This window comes from Ochlerotatus camptorhynchus, unplaced genomic scaffold (genome assembly GCF_037179485.1).
Source record: "Ochlerotatus camptorhynchus isolate MF236.1 unplaced genomic scaffold, CSIRO-AGI_Acam_v1.1 ptg000036l, whole genome shotgun sequence".
Taxonomy (NCBI): Eukaryota; Metazoa; Arthropoda; class Insecta; order Diptera; family Culicidae; genus Ochlerotatus; species Ochlerotatus camptorhynchus.
The window spans coordinates 1,915,552-1,942,867 of NW_027040527.1; the positions used below are offsets into that span (position 1 = coordinate 1,915,552).

Below are 27,316 nucleotides of genomic sequence, written 5' to 3' on the forward strand. Positions count from 1 at the left end.
CCCTCCCCATGGACATGGAGGTTGACGGTACTGAAGCAAAGGGTTATGTTTAATTTCTTTATATTTGCAACGATGATGATTTCCTATAGTGACACATATCACCTTCTTAATGCTTCAGTATACCTCAAACGATTAATTCTTGGTTGTTAATAGAACTTCCTTGATGCAATCGGCTGCTTCATGCAGACTGAGCAATTCTGATTATAGTATCAGATTTGTTCTGTATACAGAGGAACTGGGAGGGCTTATTAAAAACTTCTCACCAATAAAGTAATGATCTTCTTGTAAATTTTACATATAATTTTATAAATATTTTATTTTACTTAAGCATATTATTTTTGTTACAGTCAATTAACATTAGCATACGATACAAGAGATTCAATATTACTTGCTCGTTTTTGCGTAAAATAATCAATATTTATTTTACTTGTAATGACCTTTGAAAGTTTTTTTTTCAAGTTTTTTTTTCTGTTTTTTATTTGTGATCTGAAAATTTTCCCAGTTTGGTTAGAAGTTTCGAAGCTAACGCATGTCCACAGGCCTAATAGAAAGATAGGTAGAAAAAGTGTATCATGAAGAATGGTTGCATGCAGGGTTGCTTCCACTCACTTGCTATAGATGAGTGATTTTCGGAGTTTTGAATTCGTTAGATGTTGTAATGGAGATTTGTGCTGTTGGATGCGGGAGGAGATTGGAGGGCGGGTGTTTGACGCATAGAGACTGTCAATTTCGCTTTCAGAGTGTCGCAGTCAGCGGTTTTATGATTCGTGAGCGCTCGCGATTCGTAGAATCGTTGATTGTGACTGCAAGTGGATTTTACGGGTTTTGTGTGTCGGACGCTTGCTTTTTGGCCTCTTCTTGTGTCTAACATGTGCAGAGTATCATTATAACGTCTAATGGTTTTGAGATTCCTGGTTACGTGAAATATATTTGTGAGAATATCTTTTTGAGATTTTAGCAGTCACGTTTTGTTTGTAGTTTATATTTTATTTATTTCATGTAATTATCGTAAATAATAGTTATTCAAAGCGCTGTGGATTATAAGATGCTCGATGACCCTCGAGGGATCGATTTTGCTTACTGAACAGAAAATCATGGATTTAACCCCAAGCTCTTCCACAGCACAATAAATCGCCACCATCATTTGTATATTTGATATTGAACATTAACCTCGGAAACTATTTGCATATCAAGCGAAAACGTAGTCCTGTATTGTCGCGAAGCGTTATGGTTCTGAGATGCTCGATGACCCTGGAGGGATCGTTTTTGTTTACTGAGCAGAAAATCATGGGTTTAATCCCAAGCTCTCCATCATGACTCTTAAAATTCATTATCACTAAACAAAATTAATATGTTCTTTCGATAGCCGGCTATCGAGAGATTAAATAAACAACAAATAAACAATACATACTTTTGGTTGCATCGCCAACTTGAGGTGAATCCTAACCGAATACCCTACCCAACCCTCCAACTCCGTAGCACTTATGAGGGTGTCGCTAAGTCGGTGGCCTCTCGTTAAGTAAGTACTACATCAACATTTCCTTCCCTATCCCTAGTTATGGTAAAGATGGGCGTGGCCGGGAATAGCGACAGTCATGCTTCTGTTACTCTTGTTTAGATTGGAACCAATGTTTACTCCTCAGCATTATTCCTGAAAGTAGTCTAACTGAGAATTTCAGAAGAGACGTGAGTGTCGCTAGTATCCAATCTACGAAGTATATCATAACAACGCTAACGCTAACGCTAAAATGTTTCCTAAGTGTTGCCTTTGTCAAAGCCCAGCAAGTTTCGATAGGGTGAGCCTCAGGGTAATTTGGCGGATTCATCGCTTTTGGTACATATGTGACTTTATGATTCTTGTACCACTCTAGCAAATCCTTTGCATAGTGGCAGGAAGCAAGATCAGGCCAAAAGATTACAGGATTGTCAAGCTGCCTGATAAAGGGTGGTAATCTGTTTTGCAGACATTCCTTCACGTAAACTTTGCCATTCATTGTGTCTGTCGTTATAAATGATCTAGAAATTTTGCCACACTGGCATATCACCTGCCAAACCATGACATTCTTGCCGAATTTTTCGGTGTTAATGGCTTTGACCGATTCAGAAACATCCTTTCCTTTGGCCAGAACTGCGGTCCTGACAGAGTCTAATAATCGAGTTTCACGTATGTCTCATCATCCATGATTATACAACCCGATTTTTCCGCAGCATTGAGTCGTACAGCTTCCGAGCTCTCGCCTTCACAAATGCAGCCTGCTTTTTGCAACGTTTTGGTTGCGTCTGCTTCCGATGGGGTTTCAATCCCAATACACTGGAGTCGCTTTTTACGCGGGTGATACGTCCCGCGTAAATTCCGGAATCCGCGTAAAAAAAAAACTGCGTAAATTCCGAAATCCGCGTAAAAAAAACCGCGTAAAAAAAACCGCGTAAAAAAAGACCGTGTAAAAAAAACCGCGTAAAAAGCGACTCTAGTGTATAACGATATACCGCGTTAATTCTGAAATCCGCGTAAACAAAACCAAAATCCGCGTAAAAAAAACCGCGTAAATTCCGAAATCCACGTAAAAAAAACCGCGTAAAAAGCGACTCCAGTGTATTGTCTTGGCCTGCATGACATTTGTTGCTGCAGAAGTATCGATCTTCTTCGCCACATCTCGCACTGATGCTAATGGATGCTGCTTAAAACGATCTCTTATTTTCTGGTCGATTGCAGGGTCAACAAGCCCAGGTTTTGTTCCACGCCTCGGAGAATCTTCGAAAGTGCATGATTCTTCATACTTCCGTAATGCGGTTTGTACTGCTCCAACGCTCACCCCCTCCTCCTTAGCCAGTTTTATTAATAAAAGTGCACTCACGGTACACTGTTTGTGCGCAATCCGTTATCTTTGTTCAGGAGTAAGACCACGCATTTTCACATTTCCTCGCAAAATATATAAAAAAAAAAATGACAACACGTGTTAAAGCAGAATGTAAACATCAGGGTGCAGCCAGAGTTTTGCAAAATATTTCACGCAGTATGAAATGACGGTTTATCATTAGTGTATTTATAATTATCGGAACGGTCTTTAATGATAATCTCAGAGGTGGTAGCAGGTCACTTCAAGTCAGAGTAACTTTTTCTCCCAAAAGTGACTAAATCACTATTTTTAAAAAAATACGTGAAACCATAGCTTGATTTGGAAGCAAATTTTTGCTAGAAAGAATATTTAAAAATCAGCGTTTATAGTCTGACAAGAAGACTTGCGAACAGATCATCACTGTCCAATTGGTGTTGACGGAATCACTCATTTTAAATAAGCATGTTAGATTTGGTTTTTCAGCTCCGTGATTTGTACATTCAAGTCCGTTATCTTCAAAATATGTCCAAATTATAAAATTTAAATGTTTTTCCTGTGTGTGATCTTTGAATAATCATCGATTTACCACAAATTTTCTGGGGTTTACAATGAACTTCTGGTTTCAATAATCTGAATGTTTTACTAGGTGATCTTGAACGTTTTTCAAGCCAAAAATGTCAAAAACTGATCGAGGAAAATTTTCAAGCTCTAGAATTTTTTTCAAATACCAGATAGCTTTAGTATTCAGCCATTCCATAGCAAAACGATGTAGTGCTTCTTAGAATTTCGTAAAAATTTGTAGTTTTGTTCCATTTTGCAAAATATAATACTTCTTTTTATATTGTTATTAGGGTGACCATTTCCATGTTCCATGGGTGTAAAAAAATCAATATTTTCAAAAATGACTTTTTCCAAAAAATTATATTATAAATCGGCTGAAATGTTCAGTAAAAATGCACAAATGCACACAATGATTTACTGAACATTTCAGCTGATTTCATGGCACTTATTAACCTTTCTACAGCAGCTTTTCCGATGATATATGGTAAAATTACACTTCAAAATGGTGCAAAGCGGTGCATACTAAGGAGCATTTTCAAATGCTTAATGTACAGTATTCTCTATTTTAGGGAGCGTACTTTAAATATATACTGAGCATTTTAAGATTTTTAACGTATTTTGATCAATCATTTAAGGAGAAACCCGATCTATTTTAAGGAGATTTTTTTTTACTTATTAAGGAACATCGTCATTGCTTAATAATTCATTTACCTTTTCGCCGTTTGTAGACAGAGGGCGCAATATGTTTTAATATTTTTCCTTGAAAACTTAGGTTTGGGTTTTCGCTCAATACTCCTATGCGACTAGACTACCATGCGTCTCCATTGATTTATAGTCTAGTTGCATTGGAGTACTGAGCGAAAACCCAAAACTTGATAACTTAAAAAAATATATATAACTCAAAAACGAAAAAAAAAACAACATAGCTGATTTTTTGATATGTTGCGTAAAAAAGCCTAAATTTTCAAAGAGAAATATAAAAACATATTGCGCTCTCTGTCTACAAACCATGAAAACTATAAAAAAAAAGACAAATACAAACAATGTTTTCCGAAACAAAATTCAGTTTTTTTTAATATCATTGTATTTTTTTAAAGTCATTTTTAATTACCTTTCGTGTCCAGTGGTTCAAAAGTTATGAATTTTCAATTTCGAAAAAATACGCTGAGGAGGGTTTAATGAAATTCGAAGCAATTGTCGATAGGAATTTTTAGAGCATACTTGGGGAATGCTGAGGAGCATTGTCAGGAGAATTTTAGAGTAATTCTGATAAGAAACCAAAGGCAATTTTGAAATTAATTCTTTATTCTTTGATTTTTCATTTAATCAGTTCCACAGTAAGGCAGTTAGTAACACCCAGGAGTTCGCCAAGGATTTACAATCTGGATCAGGGTGATTCTATAGAAGTTTTGAGCAGAATTTCATGGAAAAATAAAGGAAATTCTAAGAAAGAGTTTGGGAAAATACTTAGTGGAAAGTGAAGATGAATTCGAAGAGGATTTTCAGAACAATTCTGAGTAGAATTCAAAGAGAATTTCATACTAAATTTCATACTCATTTCATACTAAAAATATAAAATAATACCAAAGAGAGTCTCATAATGAACTTTGATAAATTTCTCAAATGATTCAACAATTTTTTTTCTCGGATAATTATAAAAAAAAAACTGTGAAGCGATATAAAGGCAATTGGGTGTTTCATACAGGTTCTGACAGCATTCACCACCAGTGGGCGAGCCGCTTTCAATAGTATGGGCGAATGGAAAATCGACTTGAGAATGCATGGTGAAAATAACATTTAGGGGAAATGACGGCTTCGGCATGCCAGACTATTTTCGGCAACCCAAATTGAAACACTATTTTCGGCAACCCAAATTGAAACACTATTTTCACTGGATTTTCTTACGAAAACACTTCGCTGAATGCATGCAAACGATTCTTTATGCTTTCAGCTTCAATTTGACTATATTTTTCTACTGAGAAAAAGCAATCTAGCAAGATTTTCTTGAAATGAAACACACGCACTACAAATTGTAGCTGATTTCGAGTTGCCGATAATAGAACAGCAGATTTACATGCAGTTCAAATGGAACGGTTGCCGAAGAAAAACTGGTTGCCGACAATACTCGCTCTCACTAGAGAAGATTGGAGCTTTGTAAAAGCGTTTCAAAACAGTTTTTGACAATTCTTTCGACTGAAATTGTTAGAGCAGCTGGCAGCAATAGATTGTAAACAAACTGCATATGTGTGCGTTCCTTAGAGAAAAAGGCTGCTTAGGTTGCCGAGAATACGTAAATTCCCCTAATTAAAATGATCGTAGCGGTGTTTAAATTATTTATCCACCACTGCAGTGCACTAAGCTCTCAACATCTTTTGGGTTTGATGGTCATTTCAAGACCACAAGCTTTTAAAAAATCAAAATGCTCCTGAATATTCTAGAAGTTTGCATGATTCAAAACTAACAGATTCATTCGAGATATCGAACCATGAATAAAAATAAGGTGTCTACATAAAATAAAGCAAAGGTGATTTATCCTCCTTTGGAATATGATTGGTTCATTCGAGATTTTGCACCCCTCTATTTCTAAACCTGGCTGATGATGAGAGGAGGAGAGTGATGAAGTGTATACGTGACTTTTGCCTGCTGGAGCCAATTCCAGCTATAGGTATGTTTACCGGCGAAATGTGCTGTGTGTTGTACACACAGTAGTGATGGGCCATACTGCAATGTAGTTATTGAAACTTCAATTGAATGAGAACAACACTGTGCTCGAGCTTGACTTTTATAAGTATGTTACACTCAAACGGCTAATGTTCAACTGTTTTGAACAAGTTTTAGCTTAATATTTTAAAACATTCACTCTTAAGTGATTGAGGTATATTGGCTTTTGCGAAAAGTCAACACTGCTCTGGTGGCGATATATGTCTCCTAATAGCATTTGTTCAAAAGTATGTGGTCTGTATGGTGTGGCTCGGGAGCCTCGATTCGAGTTGTGTTGACAGTTATGAGTGGTGAGGGGGCCTCCCTTAGCTCAGTCGGTAAAAGCGCAGCTACAAAGCAATACCATGCTGGAGGTGACTGGGTTCGATTCCCGGTCCGGTCTAAGAATTTTTCGGGTTGGAAAATTCCTCGACTTCCCTGGGCATAGAGTATGTTTGTACTTGCCACACAATTATACTAATGCAAAAATGGTACAGGCATCGAAAGCTCTCAATTAGTTACTGTGAAAGTGCATCTAGAACACTAAGTTGAGAGCACGCAATAAGCTAAAAATGCGATAAGCTTGAAATGCGAAGAAGAAGAAAAAGAAGAATGACAGTGGTGAGGCGTAAGAGTGAAGCATGGTTGCAGAAATCATAGTTGAATCCTTCCGAGTAGGTAACGCCATATGAAATTGCTTGTGTAGCTGTCATTTAATTATCATATTGCGCAGCAGTCGTCGTCGCAATCGGATTTAAACTATCTACGTTTTCATAACGGTCGTAGTGGTTTGTAGTGTTATGCGAGACTCGGTGGCTTAGTAGTGACCGTTTTTGCTTACTGAGCAGAAGAACGTAAGTTATATCCGGTCTTTTTTTGTACGGGTCATAATCACTGCGGCCTGCACATTGATCTTTTGTGACTTATCCCTGTCCTTTGTTAAGTGCACGTTGTAGTACGTCATTACTATGGAAAAGTCATAAGGTATCAGTTTTCGATTTCAGTTATGATAAATGCTCTTTATGAGAGGATTCTTCCATACATTATTTTGGAATTTCTTATGGACCGTAGACACTCGCATAATACGGAACATCACATTTGCATGAGGGTTGTTGTTAGAAGAGCAAGTATTTATGATGACTGTATCTAAAACGAACATCACATTATTTTCCATAGTAATGAGGTACTTCGACATGCAGTAACCAAAAGACACTTGTATATTACAAAAGATCAAAAAAAAAAGAGGGGGGGGGGGGGATAAGGTCTAGTGTGTATTTATATCACAAAAAATTAAATCATAAGCATCTCCGCCATATTTTCCCCTTACTTCATCCAGCAGCATCCAATGTTTTAATATTATATTGTTTTGATCCGTACATTATTTATAAAAACAAATTGAATAGAACAAAATTCTCTTCTCTTTTTCTTTGCAGGTAATTTATAGACGTCCAAGTAATATAACCATCCTAAGAGGAAAAGTTAAGCATAATCTGAGATGACACAGGCGTAATCATCACAAATCCTGAACAGCATCTTCTGTATCAATAACGTTTCAAGGTGTAAGTTTTCATAACACGTCTCGTCCGATTAATTTTATTTGTCGGTGTTGTAAGATTTGATCATAGATTTTCTGTGTGAAAAGCTTATGGATTAAATCTAATCTAATCTAGCGCCAACACAGCCAGTTCATGAAAGCATCCTGGAAAATGATAGATATACTTCCATGATTTTTCTTGTCTATTTGCTATATGTCGTACATCAGCGGTGTGCAAAATATATCAAAACGGCCGGGCCTACTGTGCAGCATTTAAGGGGCGAGATGATTCAGAAACATTGGGCCTGTTTTAATCGAAGATTTAAACACGAAGCATTCAATGAATTGATGAAACGTGGACATCTCGTACCATACGTATCGTTGCATTGTTGTTTATAAATGATTGGTCGTTGGGAGCTTCTAGTCTTAAAGGTTAAGTGATGCTCTATTGTCTTCTAGTGGTCTGGACATGAGCACTAACTCTTATTTTATTTTATTTGTCGTCAATCAGTGTAGACTGTTTTACAATAGTTGCCTTAAGTGCTATTTTTTGCAATGTCTTGAAAACAAATTAAAAAGCAACTTCTACTAGCTCACGTTACGCGAGGAATTACAATATTGCTTTAATTTGGTTTTTGTCATTGTAAAGTCAATATTATCGCAGTGCTTGTGTCCATCATTTGGTTCAAGGATCCAAATTTGGCATACCTCGTACGATAGCGGTTTGTAGCCAATATATTTCGTTCTGAGGAAAGTTCCAAGAAGATTGTGAGGAAGATTCCAGGAAAATTCCAATGGTTATTCCAAATTTGTTCTGAGATGAATTTCAGTAGAGTTCTGATGAACGATTCTTTGGAATTTCCAAGAAGAGCTTTGAGAGTCTTTGCGGATAGATTCTAACTAATTCAAAGGCTGTGGCAGAGAATGTGTGTGGATAGTACCAAGTGTAATCTAAAGTGAATTTAGAGATGAATATCAAGGCAATCGAATTTGTAGTCTACTATTCCTATTGAATTCTGAGAATAGTTTCAGGGTATTTCGAGGATAATACAAAGTGGCATGCAAAGAAAAAATTCTTGAGAATTATGTGGAAAATTCCAAGCCAATTTTTATAAGAATTCAGAGAAAATTCAATGGGGAATCCAGGCCCGTTTTATATGGAATTTTAAAGGAAACTCCAGCAGTGTTCTGATGAAAATTTTGTAACAGGGATTTATTTTAGACGAATTCTGAAAAAAAAACTCTGTAAAGAGGAACGATTCTAAGAAAATATTGTTGATGTGAAATTTCGCATTTCATGTATAACTCTTCACTGGTTTTCTCTTTAACTTTTATGATGAGTAGCAATAGAATTATCATAGAATTTTGTCATACTTCGATTATGAATTCGACAATATTATCATTCCTTCAAACTGTTCCCAGTTGTTATCTTATTTTTCTGCTGATATGCTTTATAGAATTTCCTTGGTTCAACCTCTAGAATCACTTGTATTTTTCAGAGATGTCTTAGAAATCACCTCAAAACTGTTTTCCAGTGTAAGCTAGAATTATCCATTGATCCGTTGATTATGGATGGTGAGGGCTGTTTCCCCCGTCACTACTGGCAAAAGGGATGATCGCCGATTTGCCCATGAACCTCCGATGTGCGGAAACAATTCTATCGATTGTTTCCCACTCAAGTCGTCTATACTTTCAACTAATCATCTATCGTATAAAATTACCTCTTTGAGTCTAATATTTGCATGCTTAACGGAAAATATTAGACTTAAAGAGGTTAACTATGCATGAGCATGATTTACCGCCCACGGTTGCTGCTCTGTGTAATTGCAGCTGATCTGCCAATAACAGAGCCTCTGTTATTGCCAGATCAGCTGCGATTGCACAGAGAACCAATAGATGATGTTTGGGACTAACATTCATCCTCAATGTGTAAAAACTGGAGATCTAATATTTAGCAATACGAGCGAATGCAGGTCAAATAGGAAATGGCGTGATACTCGCTGTTAAGGAAACCAAGAAGTCATCTGCGCTTCCACGAGAAATCACTGGATCGTTTTGGTAAACTAGTGCTGATAATGATGTACCTTAAACACTAATGGATATGAAGGATAAATAGATTAAAAAAATAAAGCAATTGGACCTGCAACAAGCTGCCTCGTAGTGTGTTCAAATTATCATTCTTCTTAACGTAATAGTGCCGGCCGTAGACGGTCCACGGGGATCAACATGAACTGGTACATACTCTTTTAGAATTTATTTCAAATACCCCTACTACGTTTCTGATAAAGTTTCAACGTTCGTTGATGGGCCATTTTTGAAATTCGCGATTTTTAGTGGCGATTCAGAAGCGATAAATTTGTTCTTGAGCACTGCAGTGTATTGGCTGTGTGTAACTTGCGTGCTCTCCTTTGAAAACTTGTCCATCTGCCACGGTAGCCAATCTGAAGTATCTAATTCCGCTCGCCCAGCAAACGGGAATTCGTCGTGGAACCTGAAAGCAGTTCCCTTGTTCTTGACCTCCGCAATTCCAACTCCAAACATCGTACACCATTTTGCTCTCAGGTTCAACACACTATTAAAAGTACTTTCATGGAAAACGTTAAGTTAGAGGCATTGTTTGTTTTGAGAGTTTGAGAGATTGTAAGCAACTGGTCTATTGAAAATTGATCGTTTACTGCTTCAGTAAAAGTTAAAAAGCACGCGGAAAATACACAAAATCTACTGTTAGTAAAAGCAAAACAAATCGTTTCATATGAAGTAATAAAAACATGATTAGTTAAAGTTCAATTTCAATTTCATGTACTTAGAGAACGCAATTCTTCATTCAAGTATGAAACGGCAACTTCTAAATCCTTAGCTGCAATATCTGCAAAAAAAATAAAGTTGTAAAATTGTAAAACATTAATATACATAATAAATAAAAGGAGCCCTAATACACTTTCCTACGGCACTCCAAGGTTAATCAAAACGGGACTGGAAACAGAATCATCGAAAACAGTCCGTTGAGTTTTATCACACATGTAGCTTTCAAACCATTTATATGCAGCACTCGTAATTCCAAAGCGAGTAACAATAGAGGTCTAGAAATTGTCGTGCGTTTCAGATCCAATTTGTAAGATTTCTGCTTTCAGGATTCCTTAGAGCCATCTTATGATTACTTCTGGTATTTCCTTGAAATTTTCGTCCATAATATCATTAGAAGTTCTCTACATATCCTTTTAGGAATCCCCTCTAGGAAATTCATAGAATTTACTCTTAGTACCTATTCTAAATAATTCTCGCAATTCTGCTTTAAAATGCTCTCCATAGTTTTCTGAAAAAGCTACCCTTTGGAATTTCCTTAGGAATACATCTCAGAATTTTCTTGGAAATCTAAACAGAACTGGGTATTTAAGACTTATCTGATATTTTTTCAGGAAATTTCCTTAAATTAAGCTTAGCATTCTCGAAGCATCCTCTCGGGATTCCTTTTATATTCTCCTCATAATTTATTTGAATTTCTTCTAAAATTCACGTTGCGATTCTTCTCAAAATTTGTCAAAAAATCTACTAACAATTTTAGTTTTATTATACTGTTGTAGATCATGATGTGGACCTTGTCATTAAAACTTCGATTTTACTTAATTTTATTTTGTGTCTCGCACCATAATTAGCTGTTTCCATTAAACCGGGAAAGCTATGTTAGACAATGAGGAAATAAATTCCTCAGCGCAGTGGAAACCCTGAATTGTCAATAATTTTGGTTTTGCAGGATCTAGAATATTTCAATGGTATTGTAGTAGTATTGAAACTCAAAGTTTTTTTTTAAGATTCTCAAGTATGGATTTTTTTTGAGAATGTTGTCTTTAAAAATTGAGCTGAATTATGCGATTAGGTGAATTAGCTGCCATATCCGCCATATACTACAGCAAAATTAAATATTATGAGGACATGCGCTCTTGCTTGCCTCACTCTAGCTTCGTTCATATATTTCAAATCAATAATACATACAATTCGAATAGATTTTAGCTAAATTAAATGAAAGCAAAATATCAAAAGTTACGGTCTTTTCTGACATTATGAAACTCTGTGGAAACCTTATTTCTGATTGATGTGTTGATCAATTCAAAACTTCAAAAGGGCAAATATCAGCTCCTACAAACGTCCGCGATTGTGTAACCCGTAAATCCGGAGTGCAATTCCGTGATGCATACGTCCGTGAATCCCGTCGGTCAACGATAGTCCAAGAATGGCATCTCTAGACAATAGCGTCCGCAGCTTGGCGTGCAGAATTACTCCACTGCTTCGATCACTCGCCATCCGCACCAACTCGTCGTCTTCGTCGGCAGCGGCTTTGTAGCAGAGAAGTTGTAATCAGAGGATTCTGGTTTAGCCCCAGCAACTTCTGTGAAACTTTGAGCAAATCGGTCGTTGGCAACTGGAGTGCACTAGAAGCTATAGTGGTAAGGAACTCCTAACTCTGAAGTAACGAGTACTTCTAGTACTCGAGCTGTACGACAAAGTCAACCCGGAGAAGCTGACCCTGGAAGCGCATTTAATCAACGATCTCGGCCTGGATTCACTGGATCATGTGGAAGTGACAATGGTTATGGAGGATGAGTTCGATTTCGAGATCCCCGATGGTGAGAGGTTATTCAAACCGGCCGACATTGTACAGTACATCGCCGATAATGAGGACATCTACGAGTAAATCTGGTGGAAACCGTTGCTGCCTGGATGCTGCATATGTTGTTAAAAGAAAAGAAAACTGTGTAGAGTATGGTTTAAAACAAAAAGGAATAAAATTAGGGTAGCCATTTCATGAATGATTTCCCAATATTGTCTGAGATTTATTATGGGTATAGAAAGTAAGCAGTAGTACTGCAAGACGGCCATCAAATCTTAAATCATTTATGTTTCAGTTTACGCATTTTGACGTAGCACTACGTCTGTTATTTCTATATGGGGGTTCACTTTGTGAAAACCAAAAGTGGAACATGTAACGAATTTATGAAAGATTTTGAACGTAAATAACTCTGCTGTCTCTAGACAAATTTCAATAATTTTATCACCAACCGATCGGAAATATTTCTACGTGTCTGTTAAAGTTAAGACTTTATCATTATTCAAATGTCACTATTGAAAATTACACGAATGTTTAACTGTTGCTATGATACTTAAAATTATCACTGATTGCCTGCGAAAAGCGATTTCCCTTACACAGATTTCAAAGTTGAATTCCATCCGATCTCACCAAACGGTGTTTATTCAATCACCGCGTGATGAGTGGTGGTGTTCTCCAGTACACAATGAAAGGCTCCCCGCAAGCGGCTAGCTATCAAGGCTGCTCCCAACCGCTGATCGGATTCAGTTCCAATCACCGTGTGTGGTGGTGTCCGGTCGTCGGCATCAGCAGCAGCAGTGCTTTCGGCGCGTGGCGTTGAACATTGTTCTCCAGTACACAACGGAAGGTTGCCTGCAAGCAGCGAGCTGCAGCCCACATGAGCATCCATAGAAGGAGGACGAAGCCACACCGCTATTGATCGGAATCAGTAACTCTTCGTGAGTCGCTGTGGGCAATCTAAGAGTATAAACAGAGAGAACCCCGCTCAAATTCCTATTCCTACATACAACACAAGCTCCTGCTGCAGTTAATGAATAACATCTATTATATAAGACCACGTAGTCCTACGTCACCATTGCGTTGATTCCATAGGACTATTCCTTGTAGTTTTTTTCTTTGATGAGATGGTGAATTAATGGTAGTGATATTTTGAAAACGAGATGTTTGAAACATCTGAGAATATCTGAGAATATCTGAGACAAAATCTGGATATTATAATACTCTGTGTATCTGGTAAGATGACAAAATATCTGGCAAAATCCAGATAAAGCTGTAATCCTGGCAACACTTCTCCGAAGGCAGCCCAAACATGTTCGAATTTGGCCGATGTGGCCTGTCAATGATACGGGTGTCGAAAGCTCATCTGATTTAATTTTTCGCACGTCAGAAGTAGTTTGTCTTCTATCAGATATTGGTTTCCAGGGAATAGGCCAATATCTGATAGAAGACAAACTACTTCTGACGTGCGACAAATTAAATCAGATGAGCTTGGCAATACCTACAAAATGCTGAATCAGTATCAGTATCAGCTTAACCAGTTAGAATATCAATATCATTTGCCTCAATGTCAGTACACAAATGTCATTGACATTGTAAAGTGACCATTCAAAGATCTATCGCAAATGTTTCTTATATTCAACTTTTTCTTAGTGATATTCTAGTAATATCAAAGCCGCAACGCCTGATATCATACTTCCTACGAATATCAGTGTCGGAAGTGAAATTCAGTACTAGACCAGACTCTTACGTCAATTGACATTGTTGACAGCACGCAGCACTGCCTGGAAGCACTTTTTTTTACAATATCTCCCGAACCAAACGTCCGATCTGGATGGAATTCAATAACGCCCAAGACGGTACCTGCAAACACACTACGTAAGATTATGAACTGATCACTTGTGTCAAAAAAGTTCAGTGACTCAGTGATTTTCGATCTTCAATCAATCCAAGGATGAATTTTCAAAAGGACGTAGGGTAAACGGCGACTTTGGCAATACCGTTACCTACTATCGTCAGGAGGTAAATGAAGCCCTAAACCGCTCAATTTTGGCTAGACGATTCTGTGAAAAATGCTTTTGTTTCAAATGAGCACAAAATGGCTCAATTTACCCCCTGACGGTAATAGGTAACGGTATTGCCAAAGCCGTAATTTGTTTTTGTTAACAAAAGATCCATACGTCAATTTGACGAAATACTTAGCTTGACCAGGCAAACTAACACCACCACTCTGGGGAAACTTCTTCCTACATGATGGTGGTGTTAGTTTGCGTGGACGAGCTAAGCAATTTATAAAGGCAGATACGCCCTTTTCGAAATTCTTTCCTGAATCAATTTCCCTTCGTTGGCGGTCTATGAGGAAAAATGGGAGTGGTGGTGGTGCATAGACTCAGTGTACGGATTCTATAGTGTTCCAGATCTACATATATTATACCCAACTAAATGCTATAGTAAGTCCTCATTTCGAAACATACTATTACCGACTATCCATCTCCATCCCACAAGGTTGACATCGTATTATCAGGGTGCTGCTTCCCCTGCGTCCCGTACAGACTAAGCTTCTAAGTAGCTCAAGGTGTATTGCATTGCAACATCGTCCCGTATGTCGTGTAAACAAACGGACACAGACTAACCGGTACTCGTAGAACGGTCGGATAGAGGAAAGCTAACAGCCAACTATAATATACCAAAGTGCTGATCCGTATGCCAAGAAATAAATCATCAATTCATTTGCCAATTGAATGTGTGTCATTCGTTCCGTTAGTCCATTCGTTTGGGTTAGTAGGTAATGTTTTGTTTACCTACCGTCCTTTCGCTTTTGATCCCGACTATCGATTTCAAGGTAGGACTCGTCGCACGCACATTTTTCTCCTACTACACCATGTATTTTGCCCGTACACTAAACGACCATGTATCAACCGATAAACATTGTGATAGATACCGCAGCCGGTTATCTATTAACGCAAACCTACGGCGACCTACTGTCGTTGGAACAGGGGAAACGAAGTTGTTGGCATTCATTGGGTGATGTTCAATGTTTTGTCAATCGATGATGCTGCTGGCAGCGCAAAATGATGTCATCGTCCGTCGCTCGGTCGTCGGTTGTGGTCATTTGAATGTGCGAATAATAATGATGACGATACCGAAAAGACCACATCGTATCTGTAGCTACACACACACACGCATCAAGATGTCACCGCGGAAACAAATGCGTACTCGCACGTGTTCAAATTCAGATGACATTTCATTGTATGGCATTGGGCGCTATTCAATCTAATCAAATTTGAATTTATCATTTCGAGCGTGGAAGGTGTTGTTGCTAGTACAATGTATCGGCTCTGGCAAATGACGGTCGTTTACTTATAGAGTGTGTGTAATATTATTAGCAACTCACGTAGGTGTACGAGATGAGCTAGTTCAATTGTAGCAGCTGGAGCTCTGGGTAGTTTGTGGGTGATGTCATTAGGGACGTTATAGCGGTAAATTGGAGTTGAATTGGGTTGAATGAATAACTAAATGGAATTGAGCCGCAGTAAAAGTTGAAGATCGTGTTGGGGATCGTAAATCATTTCACTGAAATCGAGTAACAACAACTTCTAACAAGCGCATCAAAAGAGGATAGATTTTTGTTTTAACACCCGGTCCTTTCTTCCGTGTGAAAGTTCGCGTTCTCACAAAACTCCCGAATCTGCTCAGACAAAACATTCATTAATCATCCAATCAATCAGACGCCGGATTGCCACTCTGACGTGGATCCTAAAGTCTCGCATAACTCGGTGTCACATCATATGTCTGTAGGTACTACCAGACGGCCGACGACGATGAGATGGTCTCAGAAAACTTTTGAAGGCCATGGAGGCTTGTATTAGTATAATAAAAAAAAGACCATTCGAAGGAAGGGCCTGCAATTGTCACCATTAAATTGGTTGTCAACGACGAGACACAGTTGCCATCACCTTGAACACTTACTTTCCACTGGTTGACTGGTTGGTGGTTGGGAGGGAATTCCGATGGCCATTATTTACAATTGCACTGTCCTTGGAAGGCGATGCATAGGACCGTACATATTTGGCCCTCTGGCATTGCTGCTCAGTTGCACTTTAATGATGATATATCGCTGTCTTTTATGATGGTAATTTTGCATGTCCCCCACTTGAGCGGTGATAAGTGTTGCCTTTCGAACGAAATGAGGTTAATGAAATGTAATTAAATTTCCATGAGGTTCGATAAATTGATTTTGTATTTTAACACGAGTTTGGAAATTGTGACCAGATTCATAGGTATCTAATACTTACTTACATTACATTATAGAAGTTTTGTTTATCTCTTATTTGTTGCAAATTTAAACTAAATTAGATTTCATTTTAATCCAGCTGTTCCAGCTACTAAAGTAACTTACTAGCCTTAATTGTATTGATATATATCTATTGGAAATTAAGTATGTTAAACAGGTTTTCTAAATCTGCATGTCAGTATAAAAATTGACACCTTATAACTAAAATCTAAAACTAAATCTTATTCAAGTATAAAGGGAATTAATCGTTACAATTGAGGATTGCATTTGGCTTTAAGGGGGGAAGTACAATTAGAATTTTTTTTTTTCGAAAAAAAATTTGTTGGCTTAATTTACTCTATATGTATCTGGGAATGAGCCTTTAAAAGCATAAAGCCGTCCGGAACTTATTTAAAAAGTTATACGCAATTCAGTGAGTGCATGTCAAATGGCTGAACATGTCAAAGTTGAACTTTAAATGCTTCTACTGAAAAGTAGTGTTTTCAAAATCGCCGTGCAATGTACAGGTCAGAGTTTTCATTCAAATGGATTCCGGTTTTCTGTTTTATGTTCATAATTAAATTCTCCACAACATGAATAGAAAGATGTTTTAGATTTGTTTGTTATAACATGTTTTTTTTATAAACAAAGTCGAAAAAAATAGGGTTTTTTTAATTTTTTTTTTCAACTTCAAATTTTTTTGTGAAAAAAAAACATTATTTTTACATACGAATTAATTCATGTTGTGCGCTGTACCTTCAAATTTAATGTCCTGTTTTTTTTTGTTTCAGACGTGATCATGGACGTAGGGACTGCACGGCGCGAAGTGCTGCTTTAAAAAATTGACTTCACATTATTTATAATAATTGGGCTAAATTGCAAAATTTAAAAAAAAATGTCACTGATAATTAATCTTCATTAAATCCTTAATAACATACATGACATACATGACGACATTACATCCATTTCCCCTATATCAGAATATTTCCCGGAACATTTAACAAATTTAGATAACTTCAGATAAGTATGGAAAATTTCAGGGATTTCCAGATAAGTTCATAAAGTTTATAAAACTTAAGGGAAATTGTGCAACTTTGAGGCAATTCAATTAATTTCAGTAAAATTGCGGGTTATTATGAAAAAATACTGAGAAGGGCAGTTTAGTGAATCTTAAGGAAATTCATAAATCTTTCGGGCAGTTTTAATAACATCAGGAAGGTCTAGGCTATTGAAGAAGTTATAAATTGAGGGCCGATAATTTAAGGGTAGTTCCATGAACTTCACAAAAATCTTCAGATCTTCAGTGAAAATCATAGAACTACCTATATTAATTATGTTTTATTGATTCCAAGAAAATTGTGGGAGCTTATAGAAGTTTCAGAAAAACTTCGAAAACTTCACAGATGTGTAAAGATCTTAAGAAACATTTTGAGAACTTCAAAGAAGTCTATGGGACTTAAGGGAAGATCCGAGAACTTCAGGACCTTTCATGAATATTTTTAAAAATACGGGAACTTTTAAAAGAAGTTTAGTAAGCTCCAAAAATAGGGGGAGTTCAGTTCTCAGAGTTTCAGAAAATCAGCGAGAACGTTTAAAAAGTTCCCAGATTTTCAGAGAACTTCAGAGATGTTAAGAAAATTATTGAGCTCTTCACAAAAGGTCAGAACTTCACAGAAGCTTAAACATTCTTCGGGCAGTTCATTTCCAGCCATTTGCGTTCGAGTTGTCAACCTAAGTATCCATCATCGGGAAAAGTTAAAGTGAGAAATATTGCTCCGTAAATGCCGCTAATTAATTAGCGCTTGAGGGAACAAATATAACTGGTTGAACACATGAACTCTTCAATAGAAAGACAAAAAAAAATAACAACGCTCCAACGGCAACCGTCTTAGCACACTTCACACATCGACGACGAGAAAAACGACCGGGTGATGATTGATTTCCATGTAATGAAATCACATAATTGCCAGGTAGGCAGTTGATAATGAAGATATTTATAGCGATTAATTGCATAGCATCTCGAGTGCGGAGCAGGGCAATCGAAAGAAATTATAGTCCCTTAAGGTCTGTACCGAACCGACATTCAATCAATTACCTACATATACGTTTGCCGAGAAGTATGAGGAGCAACTTGCCCGCAAAGATGCACGAGATACGGCGAACTGGGGCGAAAGGAAATATGATCGGCCTTATACATATTCATTGCCCCATAGATATAAGCACGGGTAAGGATTTGCAGTTGCGTTGCAATTTCACTCCAAGTATGTTTTCTTTTCTTTTCTTGGTGGCATAAGCCAGAACCTCTCGCCGCTGCTGTTTTCCTAGTAAACAGTTACACAATACGAGGTTGGATTCCACTCGAGGGTATTCAGGACACCAAAATAGGTCACTTTGGTTTGGCTGATGGATCAAAACATAAACAAACACGCACCGAGGAACTGCGTAATACATTCAACTTCTAGTAGGTGTCTTCGGTGGAAGAGTGATGTACCTATGTTTGAGGAATATTTTAGGAAATTACGATTTGTTCCATTCAGCTCAGTAGTGGAGAAGAGGTAGTATTAGCATATGAATGAAGGAATGAAGGAAGCGTTCGTTTACCTTTTTTCGTACTGGTCGTTAGGCAAATCAACCGCATAATGAATTCAGCGAGTTTGCTTTACTTTGCGAATCAAAATGAGTGCGGGTTCTGAATTGAATGAATAGGAAATTCTGGAAATCCGGTTTTCCACGAATGATGGCTTCGAGTGAGGTTGTGATGGATAGGTTTAAAGGTAATTATGATGTGATGATTGATTGAGCAACCTGCTTAGAAGAGAAGTATAAGTTCTGTATAAAAGATAAACATTTTATCTGTAATTTAACTAATCATGTTTGTATTACTTCATGCGGGAAGTTAACGATTTACATATGTAGTTGGAAATGCTTAACGACAAATATCAGACTTAAAGTGGTCATTTTATAGATAGATGAGGAGATGAAAGTATATAGTTGATAGTTCCGTTAGAGTACGGCAGAGTGAAAGTTGTATACAGAGAGTAGAAAGTGAGCAAAGGTCAATTTTGAGGAAGTTACGAATCGGGTTGATCATCTCCTTTACCAAACTCCCCCGTTGGGGAGAGATGTTGAGGGCTATCTCCCCACGCCACCACTGGCAAAAGAGATGCTCGCCGATTTGCTCACGTATCTTCAATGTGTGGAAACAGTTCTATTTATTGTTTCACACTCAAGTCGTCGTCTGACGCAAGCAGAATCTGTAGTTAATCATCGCTTCCACAGATTCTGTAATGTAGTCTTCGTCCGACAAAATAATTATTGTCTTTAAAAATCGTTGCAATCTTCATAAGATATAGTTTATTTTTTTAGTTTTGTGTGGAAAATTGTTATACTGACACACAAACCTGTTTAAAATTTTAAAATACGACTGCTAAGACAACAAAAATGTGAACACACTTAGATATAAAATGCCAAATAAGTTTGGTAAGTTACAGAAGTAGGTGGATCACCTAGGTTAAAACATGCATGTACATGTTTATTTGATAAAAGAGTTGAAAAAAGGCGTCGGAAGACATATTAATTAAAGTTATAAAATTATTTTTGGCAAATAGAATGCATTAAGTTGATTTCAACAAACAAAAAATCTGAAGAAAGCTACTAGTTCCCTACAGACAGTAAGAATCACTATTAAATTTTTAGTAAGAAACTTCTACACAGGATGTAAGAAACCCTTGCTTACATTTCAGGCGAAACATGTCAGAAGGGTATAACTCGAAACGTAAACAATGACTTTGAACGTCGATTTCTCTTGAATGACCACCAGTGCTGAGATTTGTCATTGTCATTGACAGACTTTTGCGCGATATTGACAAAATTGTTTTTCACATAGTCAATGATAGACTTGATCCTCAAAAAAATCTTTGTCAAAATCTCATTCATTTTTTCGTCAATGACAAAGATTCACCTGGTAACAGAAAGTGTAATTTCTTGCATTCTGAGACACATTATTGTTATCCAACCGGTTCAGGACGTAGATGCTTATTCACTTTAATGGCTCCATGTAATTGTTTTGCTCAAGCCATTTAATTACATTTCAAATTTAGCTAATAAACAAATCAGCACATGTTCGTCACTGACAAAAATGCTACTGACAATTGACATGGTTTGCCTTAACGATGACTGTTAGCTCAAACGAGTGACCAAAGCAGAATTTTGAGTATCACCGTGTATTGTCGAAATTTTGCAGCACTGATGACCACACACCCACGGAATCTGACTACACCAGCTCATAGAACGAACATTTCTCTGTCAGATGATTTAGTTGGTTTGAGTGGGTGTGTTGTCATTCGTAAGAAACCGACGATCCAAGTTATTGTTTACGTTTCGAGTTAGACCCTTCTGACATGTTTCCCCTGATTCGATGTATACATCGTTAAATTGACTTGAGTATGCGTTCTTGACGTCCTAGTTCCACATACAAAATAGCTTGACTTCTACCGCCAGGTTCGCTAGTGGTTGACGAGAGAAATGAAACTGCTTTTGGACTCTGTATGGCATTCTCACACAAATAATAAAAATCAAAAATAATATGTGCCATTCACATAATCAAGTCAATCCCTTCGGCAAGTTGGACATCGTCGTCACCATATACAAAAGGAGCCCGTGGCACGCAACTGCTAATCCTGTTAAAAGGGCAATCCATCACGCCATAAACTTTCGAATTCAACACATTCCCGCACGCGACATCTGCTGTGAAACTGTATGAGGTCTCCTGCTGTCATGTTTGCCTAATACCGTAATTAATTCCAAGGATCGTAACTCGTAACATACACAAAATTTACCCAAGGCGTGGTCAGGTCAAGCTCACGCAACATCAGGATTGAAAGAACAACAAGCTCCGGTATACTTTCGCTGCTTACATAGGGTTAGGCTATGAATTTAACCTTCCTTCTCATCCTTAAATTGTTCGGTTTCTCTTGGCCGATGCATAGTTATGGTTGCGCCAGCAAACCGAAAACCCACACGTTTTTATTGTTGTTGAGGAAGGAAACGTAATCAAGTCGACGATGTCCATCTGTATGTCTATCTGCTGCTGCTACCGGTCAATTGATCCCCGACTTGGATTGGCTATAAACAGGTAGTGAAGTTTTATTTGCTTCCCTCCTTGTTATGGCTTCACCACCGCTTTTATCATTTGTATGATGGTGTACAAACGCACTATATCGCATCGACGGTGGTGCGGCCTTCCTCCTATCGCTGCTGTTGTTGTTTTGCTACCCCAGCCATTACATATTGCATAACTTCAGCAACAGCAAATGGGTTGTGTCTTGTGTGTGATGTTTACATCTTTTCAGACGCGTGTTTCAAAAGGCAGTCTAGGTGGTCCCTGCTTCTGCCTATGTCCGACTCTTACCGGCAACTTCTTGGGGTAGTGCTTTTTGCCTTACGAGTGCACGTGACGTTTGAGTTTATCGGAATGTAAAATTGCTCCAGAAATGAAACTCTTCGATGTTTGTGTTTCCTACAGTGCGTAACATTTTTCATATGCAGTATACATTACATTTGCTTTAGCTCCTACATCTAAACATAGCTTCCATGTAGCAAAAAGTGTGCCTGCTCCTGTTTTCAAAGAACAAATGTAGATTTTTATAAAACAATACAGCCATTCCATGGGAAAACGATGCAGTGGTTCCCAGAATTTCGTGGTAGTTTTGATCCTTATCGTAAAATATTAAAACCGTATTTATTATTTTGTCGAAAATTAATTCGAATAGCTTGTTCTCGAAGACGATCCCCTTCTTCCGGATGGTTCCCGAAGTGTACCATCAAACGAAGCAGGAATGTACACTTGAATGAAATTTTTGATGAGTTGACCCTTTCGCCGAATAAAATCGCTGCCATGAATCGGAAATCAGCTAATCTCTGCTTACTGGCAGTTTGATAGTTTGCTGTCGGTACTGATCCAAGTAATTCCGGTCGTCACCTATTGGTACCGGTTCAGCCGGACGTGCTCGTTCTTCTAAAGAAGTAAATTTAGCTGAAATCGACTTCCCTTCGATCGTTGGAATCGCTTGAATTTTTCATCCTACTTCGTCTATCCTTCGAGATTTCCTTTCCCTAAATTTTGGTTTTATTCACTATGAGGATCCATATATTTTAAGTTGAATGTGTTAACAGAGTAATTGTGGATTTTATGATACACTTTAAAAATACTAAAAAGAATTAAAATGTGCCTTTTGCTCTCATTTGAAACCTAATGATTTTAACACTTCTATAGAGTATTTGATCAAGACATTAATAAACAATTACTGATGAAGTTTATGATTGAATTACAGAACAGTTTCATGAAGGGATTGAGAACTGCTTTAAATTTATTTTTAAAACAAAGCAATCGTCGACTATCTCGCCAGACTATAAAAGGTTTTTGAAACAGCAAAAAGCTAAATTACTAAAGAGCAATGTTTTACACTTTGAAATGCTGTATTTAAACTAAATGGATTGTTCATTGCCATTATAAAACCATCATAAATTAGAGTGGATGCAAAATGCTTGCTGAATTGTTACTTGGGATATATGTACCTATTTTCTGCTTCTACTGTCATAGGCTTGAAAAACCCAAAACAGTTAATCCACTCAATTGCCCTCAATTCCGCCCAATTGAGAAATATCGTGCAATTGTCAAACATAAGTTGAAGAAGAGTGGAAAGGTGACTTGGGATGCGACAGAGATGAAGAGATGGAGGAAAAAACGGCCGCTCATCAAAACCCAATCGGAATATTTTTTTCGCTATTTTCAGTAATTTTGTTCCGAGATACATTCTTTTTTTTTTGCCTCCAGATATAAAATGACTCAAGCTTTATAAAATAAATGAAATTCAAAATAAAATAAGCGGCTGAACATATGATATAATAATTGGAACAGAAGCTAGTTGGCCTGAAAGTATAAATAGCGTAGAGGTCTTTGGTAGCAAATTCAGTGACCGCGACTTGTCATTATCAGGTAAAAAATCAGGTGGTGGTGTGCTTACTGTTTTTTTTCCTTTGGTTTGTTTTTTCCGTCAATCTTGTTTTCCGTGCTGAGCACCAATGCTACCGACGTGCCAGGAAGGCAGCTCCCACACCTGGACCCTACCTATCGACCCATCAACTCATGAATAGGGGACCAACGGCTTTACTTCCCATCCGAAGGAAGGCGTGATCAGAGATGTTATGCCTCAGAACATCCCGGCGGTGCCGACTGGGATTGAACCCAGGCCTGCTGGGGTGAGAGGTAATCACGCTTACCACTACACCACCGGCGCCGTTGTGTGCTTACTGTTGTGAATGCTACATTTCAAGCTGAATAAATTGCTAGTGAAAGACAAAAGTATTTGAAGATGTATGGGTTGAAATTTTAATAAACGGTGAAGAACATCTCTTCGCTACCATCGACTTTCCTCCACACTTTGCCAAAAAACCAGCCTATGAAAAGTTTTTCACCATTGCAGAACAGAAATTTCGAAGAGAAGATCCTAGTACCAAAATTCATATTTATAGAGATTTTAACCAGAAAACAGTTAATTTTATACAGAGTAGTGATAATGATTCTCTACTGTTACCAATTTTAGCGATTCTTTGCAATTCATCTTTGATTGAACCACCCAAGTAACAATTTAGCAGCCTTTTGGCTTTCACACTGATTTATTGCGGCTTTATAACGATGAGCAATCTTTTTAGTTTAAATACAGCATTTAATAGTGGAACACATTCTTGGTTAGTAGTTCAGCATTTTGCTGTTTTAAAAACCTTTTAAAGTCTGATGATAAAGTCAAAACGGGTCTGATTTTAACAATTAATTTACTGTAGCACTCTATCCCTGTATTAAACTGTTCAGTTAGTTAATCATAAACCTGCTTGGTAATTTGTTAATTGATGTCACGACAAAATACTCCGTAAAAGTGTTTGATCATTATAAAAGCAATTATAAAACCATTCGGTTTCTAACTGGAACAAAAAGCATATATTGGTGCTTTTTGGTGACAATAAAGTGTATCACAAAACTCCCTACTGTTTACAAATTAAACTAAACATATGGATCCACCTAGTGACAGTGATAAAATAAATCGATTGGAGATTTTAAACGCAGAATCACAAGGAAATGCCAAAGGACAGTCGAGTAATAATACTAGCGATATTATGAGGAATAATTATAGCGATGTTATCGACGGAAGGGAAAAGTAATACAATTCCACAACTTCCTGGGAGGCCGAACAACGCCGACTGAACCGGTCAACAACGACAGAATAACCGACTGAGAAAAGATAAGTGAATGCGGTTTACGAAGTACTGGAAGCCGTCGAATTAGACGCTTAATTGATGGGAATGCCCAAAATATTGTCAATGGCGTTTGTATCACGTTCTGAATAAAAACAGACCAGACTCCTCAAGAAATTGCGTTTCGATGATGATCCGAATAACATGCATCAGTGCCAAACTGGGACTGCGGAAAGCTGCTGACTGGAAACTTCAGAAGCTGTCAGTCAGTTGAAAATTGACTGCCTTCGCAGCGGTTTCATTCAGCGAAAGGGTCAACTGTTCCAAAAAATCCAAGCAAGCGCACCTTTCTCGCATCATCCGGGAGAAAAGAAACTTCCAGGTTATGTACACACACTTCCTGATTGACTGCTTTCAATGGTCGATAATCGCCCTTATCGAGGATGCCAAGCAACTTGTTGATCCAACGCTGGAGTAGAAACTCGGTGCAATGATCGCACAACAAAACTATCGAAAGATAAACCAATTTTGACGTTTAACCTTTTCCATGCAACTTTGCCACCATCAGGGGTTGAAACTGTTGACGTTTTTTACTACACTTGCTTCGTTGTCGTACGCGACAGTCTGTTTGTATTCGTACACTCATGCTCTACCGTCATCTCTCTTACACAACACAAACGGCAGAACAACATTCGAGCAAACAGAAAATTATCAAATAGCTATCATATGACGTGTGTGATTTCGTTCTAATTCCTTAATTTGTTGTAAATTAAACCATTTCTGATCAAAAATGTTATAACTAGGATATCGTTGCCTGCTTTTATCAGAATTCACACAAGCACAACATCAGCAGCTCTTATTACGAGAAAAACTAAAATACTTACATTCGTGACGGTCTTCGGCGACAGTGTCGTATAACAGAGCCTGTCATATGACATTTTAGTTTGCTGCTGTAATTTGATAGCTTGTTTTGCAAGTGTCGGAAGCAAAGGTGGTCGATTATCACAGAAAATGTGTCGACTACGGTGATCGCTTACAAGACTGGCCACCATTAATGACGTCATAAAACTAAACAGAATAGGATCAAGTAAATGGCCTCAGATAAAAAAAACAATTCAGTCTGCAAATTATCTTCATTAAAGCCGAATTAAAACATTTTGCGTTTGTTAGCGATTTCATGAAAGCAAAATAGCATTTTCACTATTGGCCGATGGAAAATCAATTTTTATGCCACCATCTTCGTGTTTTAAGATGTGTTTTCTTGAAAATAACTTTAATCTCATCAATTCATCAATGAGCAGTAATAAAGATTACAAAAAATCATCAAGTTATCTCGACTGGACGCAATGATTAATACAAAACATAACTATACTTTGTTTCCTAAATTAAACATAATTTAAGTAAAATCAACGATTTCCGAAGGCGGACTTATTTTCTTCGATCTTCCGGAGCACATTTCACATTAGATTTAATCTGTCACCTAAAAATGGACCACATAATGAGAACTGTTTTGATAATTTTGGTACTTCTTTCACTTTAATGATGAGGAAATTTATGAGGATTTTTGAGCGATTCATTTTTGAACAATGAATTTGGTAAGATCGGATGATATTTATGTATTGCTTTTTGTCTTGATTGATGCTGTATTTTTAGTGTGCAGAAAATGTTACTTGGGCAAGCACTTAGCACTTCATCAAATTAACCATGTTCGTAACCAGCTCAATTCCTATTTGGATTCTATGTTTACTAATTGAACAGAAGATTTTTGTATTGCTGAAGCAGCAGATTCATTCCATAATAAAATTTTCATACGGCTCTTGAATACTCAGTGTGACTCACATAGGCTACGCCCAAGGGGTACACGACGTTAGGCATACGGATGTTAGGCATAATCTACCCGATGAATTCCAGAAGGATGATAATGGGGACCGTCTATTGATTGCTGACTTCGGTTACAATAATGAAAGAACCTTAATTTTTGGAACTCTTGAAAACTTGTGACGTCTTGGACAGGCAAAGTATTGGGTTACAGATGGTACGTTTGCCACAGTTCCTTGTTTGTTTCGACAACACGTTCATGGAAGTATAGCTCCCTCACATCAGCAGACGGTTCCGCTAGTTTTCATTCTGATGACAACAAAAACAGAATCGTTGTATCGAAAAGTATGGCAGGAAATCCTGGAAGCAGCAGGTATGTTTTTTTGTTATTGAATGAAAAACCACAGAATTCACCATTCTTCATTTCATGAGCATTTCTTTGGCATCATATTTTATTCAACCTTAGCTGTTTTTTGTTGTTATTGAATGAAAGATCACAGAATTCACCATTCTTTATTTCATGAGCTGTTCATTGAGGAAAACCTTTTATTCTTTGACAATTGCAATATGTGTGTAAGAATATATTACAACAAATGTGTGGTTTTTTTATTTCTAGATGCGATTGATTTCAAGATATAGTTCAAAGCTATGCTGAGTTTTCATTGCCAGATTTCTTAACCGCTATCGCTACTAATCTTGGATCTAAGTAAATATGTAGCTATCATAATGATAAATAATGGATT

General features: G+C 37.5%; 1 protein-coding gene and 1 pseudogene across 6 annotated transcripts in view; both read left to right on the forward strand.

Moving 5' to 3' along the window:
- The window catches only part of LOC135710157 (ankyrin-3-like), a 266,177-nt gene that overhangs the window by 126,437 nt on the left and 112,424 nt on the right, over positions 1-27,316 (forward strand). The gene's annotated exons all lie outside the window — the stretch shown is intronic.
- On the forward strand, positions 11,784-12,343 carry LOC135710513 (acyl carrier protein, mitochondrial-like; annotated as a pseudogene).